Source organism: Apium graveolens, chromosome 9 (assembly GCF_009905375.1).
Source record: "Apium graveolens cultivar Ventura chromosome 9, ASM990537v1, whole genome shotgun sequence".
Taxonomy (NCBI): Eukaryota; Viridiplantae; Streptophyta; class Magnoliopsida; order Apiales; family Apiaceae; genus Apium; species Apium graveolens.
In genome coordinates this window covers 115,298,616-115,303,325 of record NC_133655.1, presented here as the reverse complement: position 1 = coordinate 115,303,325, position 4,710 = coordinate 115,298,616, and the positions used below count along the sequence as shown (strand labels likewise).

At 38.1% G+C, this 4,710-nt stretch overlaps 1 non-coding gene across 1 annotated transcript; it reads left to right on the top strand.

Moving 5' to 3' along the window:
• Positions 1-773: 773 nt before the first annotated feature.
• On the top strand, positions 774-880 carry LOC141687913 (small nucleolar RNA R71). The gene has a single exon (XR_012561391.1). It is a non-coding gene; the product is annotated as a small nucleolar RNA R71 (small nucleolar RNA).
• Positions 881-4,710: the final 3,830 nt, after the last annotated feature.

Here is a 4,710-nt window from a genome sequence, read left to right as displayed (position 1 = left end):
TTCCAGACCTTAAGGTAATAGCCTTGACTTGCTCTTTAGCTTCCTTCCTGCCTGGTACTTCCGTGTCACTGAGAAGAGTGCCAGGTTGATGATTGAGCACTGCATTGGCTAATTGACCGATTTGATTTTCCAAGGTCTTGATAGAAACCGCTTGACTCTTGCATAACAGCTTAAGTTCCTCAAAATCAGCACTAGTAGGTGCAGCTGTACTTCCCTGTTGAGGATATGATTGCCTTATAGCATACTGCTGTGGTTGCTGGAATCCAGGTGGGTTAAACTGTTTACTCACTCCTTGCTGATATGGTGGCTGAATAGCATTCTGATTATTCCCCCAGCTGAAATTTGGATGATTTCTGTTATTAGGATGATAGGTCGCTGGCACAGGCTGCTGTTGTCGCTGATAATTATTCACATACTGAACAGATTCGTTGACAAGAGAACACTGATCCGTAGCATGAGAACCTGGACAAAGCTCACAAACCATAGCTATTTGATTAACTCCATATGTAGCCAGAGAATCAACCTTCATTGATAGCGCTTGAAGCTGTGCTGCAATAGCGGTGGCTGCATCAACTTCCAGAATACCTGCTACCTTACCTGACGTCATCCTCTGAGTTGGGTTTTGATGCTCATTAGCAGCCGTAGTCTCTATAAGATTATACGCCTCAGTATAGCTTTTAGCCCATAAGGCGCCTCCAGCTGCTGCATCGAGCATGGGCCGAGATTGGGCCCCCAAACCATTATAGAAACCAGTGATCACCATCCAATCAGGCATTCCATGATGTGGACATTTTCTCAACATTTCCTTGTAGCGTTCCCAAGCCTCGCACATAGATTCTGTAGGTTGCTGCGCAAACTGAGTAAGAGCACTCCTCATAGCAACAGTCTTTGCCATCGGATAAAACTTGACCAGAAACTTTTGCGCAAGATCTTGCCACGTAGTGAGGGACCCAGCTGGTTCAGAATGTAACCAGTCTTTAGCCTTGTCCCTCAGTGAGAATGGGAAAAGCCTCAACTTGATAGCCTCATCAGTCACGCCATTATACTTAAAAGTGCTGCAGATCTCGACAAAATTCCTTATGTGCATGTTGGGGTCTTCAGTCGCCGCTCCTCCAAAAGAAACAGAAGTCTGCACCATCTGAATAGTGCCCGGCTTGATTTCAAAGGTGTTAGCTTGAATAGCCGGATGAAGAATGCTTGACTGAATGTCATCAATTTTTGGCCGAGAAAAATCCATAAGAGCTGGATCAGCTTGAACAATACGATCACCCATGTTTACTGGTTCTTTCCGCTCAGTTCCTGAATCCGAATCTTCAAAATCTAACTTCTCCGGAATATCAAGAACTTCGTCTGTCTCCTCAGCTGTATCTAAAGTCCTCTTGCGAGTACGAGAACGAGTTTGCATAAACGCTTGCTAAAGTACCTGAAACACAACCGGAAACAATAAGTAACTACTACGTCCTAATCACTGAGTCCTAATGACCAATGATGGTAAGTACATAAACTAAACAAATACGGCGAGTCCCCGGCAGCGGCGCCAAAAACTTGTTAGGGCGAAAACACGCGCTAATATTCACGCAAGTATACGCGTTCGCAAGTAATATAGAATACTTTCTAGTTCGTTCCCACAGAGACTCAGACTAGTTTATTGTCTAATTAAACTCACTCACCAATGTATGATTACTTCTCAATGTTAAGACACTAACACTTAGAATTGTTGACTAAATATTAACTACAATTAACTACTTAATTAATCACTTAATTAACACTTCAATTTATCAATAATAAAACACTCATGAGATCACAACTTCATTACTACTTCCTTCAATAGTCATTGTTATTACCTTTAGCATGTGACAGTGATGATATTAATCGAATAACACAAAACTGATAAAAGCCAACTTTCATTGTACTAATACCATTCTACCAAACATCCACAATCAAGATAGAAGTTGAATAATCATCAATTATGTTGAGTTCCTATATGTCTACAGAAATTGACAAGACAACGATTTAAGCACAAGTTATTCCTTTTGATTACATAGGGCAAATAAAATTGTTAGAGTTACCCACTAATCATGCACAACGTACATGAACCTATGCTAGCATGGCAAGTTCTAAATCTCAAGATCCACCCTCGCTTCATAAGAGATTAACACCCTATCTTATATGTTCGCGACGCACATAAGACGAATACGCACAACCAGAACTAGATATCATACAATCATCACACACTAAAGTATTAAACAATTAACTAAAGAATTCCATAATAAATCCGTTGCAACCCCATGATCACGATTAGCCCATAATAGCACTTATCGTCATCATGGGTTCATATGAAATCATGATAAACAAACACAAGAAAATAATAACTAAACTAATTATATTAAATTAGAGTACGTCACAAGAGTAAATAGGTTCAAAGTAAGAAAACTAGCATCCAATGTTACAACGAAACAAGAATCACAAGAAAATATGCTTCCTCTTCGTTGCTGTGCACTAAACGGTCTTCTTCCTTATCTCCTTCGCTCCTTGCGTAATACCACGATCCTCTTTTTCGTGAACACGTCTCCAAATCTACTTATATAATAGTCCCATAAACCTTAAATTACATAGAAGTGGAAGCCAAACAGAAATAGAAGTCCTAAAATAAATTATTTTTTTCCCCGACCCTGCGCGGCCGCTCAGCATAGCTGAGCGGGCGCTCAGGACCCTTCTGGAAAATTCCTGAGTTTGCTCCGTTCCTTCGCCGTAATCTGCCCATTTCTTCCCTCTCTCAATGATGAACACATGCCAAGGCTTATTCTTGATGATTACTCCCCCGACATGCAACTAATACCCTGAAATGCATAAACACTAGAAAAACGCATCAAATACACAAAATACTTGATTTCAAGACACCAATTTAAGCCATTTTAAGACGTTCTAAGTGGTATAAAATGCCACTTATCAAATACGAATAAAAATAATTAATGACTGAATTGTATCGGTGATTGGGATTGGTGTATGGATTCTGAATTGGATGATTGCATTGGATTGTTGTTTGGGATTGACGTCGAATTATTTCGACGGGTAGGCCGATAAACAAAGGAGATGTTGCTTGATTTATTGGAAATTAATTCCAAAATTACGGGAACGTAACCTATAATTATCGAAAATGTCGAATAACTATATATAGTTATATTATATGAACTTAGATGCGATCGAGACAAAATAATTTATAAATAATCGATTGCCCTGTTTTTTTTTCAAACAACGAATATACGTACTTTCCGAAAACAAACACCGAACCGAGTTTCGAAGATGTGAACCATAATTGCTATGTGTATTTAAATAATACACATAAATATAAGTTGGATTATGAAATCGTATGCGTAGAATAGGATTGTGGTTTGATGTTAAGCTTAAGCAGTCATCTGAATTAGGGTATTTCAACCCTGTAGGTCCTAGACGGAAAACCTGAGTATCGACATCGGACTAGGAACGATCTAGTGATTAGACGTCGAGGTCAATGAAGTTCCAATTGAAGGGCCTGAATGTTGGGATCGTATCCAGAATGGGACAGTCATTTGACGATAAAGCCGAACGATTGTTAGTCCCTTAACAATATGACAAGAATTACAGAAGGGGGGTTGAATGGAATTCTTGAAACTTTTTCTTGACTTAAAATATTCTAACTCGAATATAAATATAAGTGTATTGATTAGCACAGTGCGGAATAAAAACTTAAGTGAATCAAGACACAAGTAATTAAAAACAAGAGTCTTTAAAAACTTTCTGGTGGATTTGAATGATTCTACCAGAGATATATATTATATATCGAGAGAACCCCGTGTGCAGAAATGCTCACAGCTGCTTACAACAATTGAACTTCTAAGACTACAGAGAAATGCTAAAAATCCTGCTTACAAATGTTTCTCTGCTTTCTTGCTTAGATCAATAATGTCTTAGTTGCTACTTCTTGGTTTATATATCACCAAGATTACAAAGTAATAAAACAAGATAATAAAACAAAAACTATGTAGTCTATTACAATGCTACTTCATTACTCTATTCCAGCATCTTTGAATATCTTTTTAATAGCATAGAAATGGCAATGCTTCTTTGTTCTTGAAAACCCAGTTGAATAGGCTACCACATTCCATTTGCATCCACTCGACACATGTGACTGTGTTGTCACTGTCAACAGATATTTGAATTCTTTATCCGTCGGGTTCATGATCGTCCGTCGAGTTATTGATCATCCGTCGGGTTGTCTATTTGATCATCCGTCGACTTCATTGTAGGTTATCCGTCAGGTAGCAGACTGGCACTTGACTTCATTTCATTTATACAGAATTACAAGATATCATCTATGTACAATTAATCAACCTATTCTGCATATCTAGTTAAAGTCAACATGACTTGAATACTACTTACAGAATCTATTCAATGGTGAATGCAAAAATGTGCTACAGACTTATTGTTACATAAACTACTCACTTAATGGATAATAAGTCATCATCCGTCAGGACTATAATGAGTCATCCATCGGGACTATAAATCTTATCCGTCGAGTGCTACATTATTTCATTAAGTAAAATCTACTAAGGTGTTTTGTTCATGAAATCATCAAGTACACAACATATACACAACAATCTCCCCCAATTTATGTCTACTGGAATTGTAGTCATAAATTAAGAGATACTTGATGATAACAAAACACCCTAA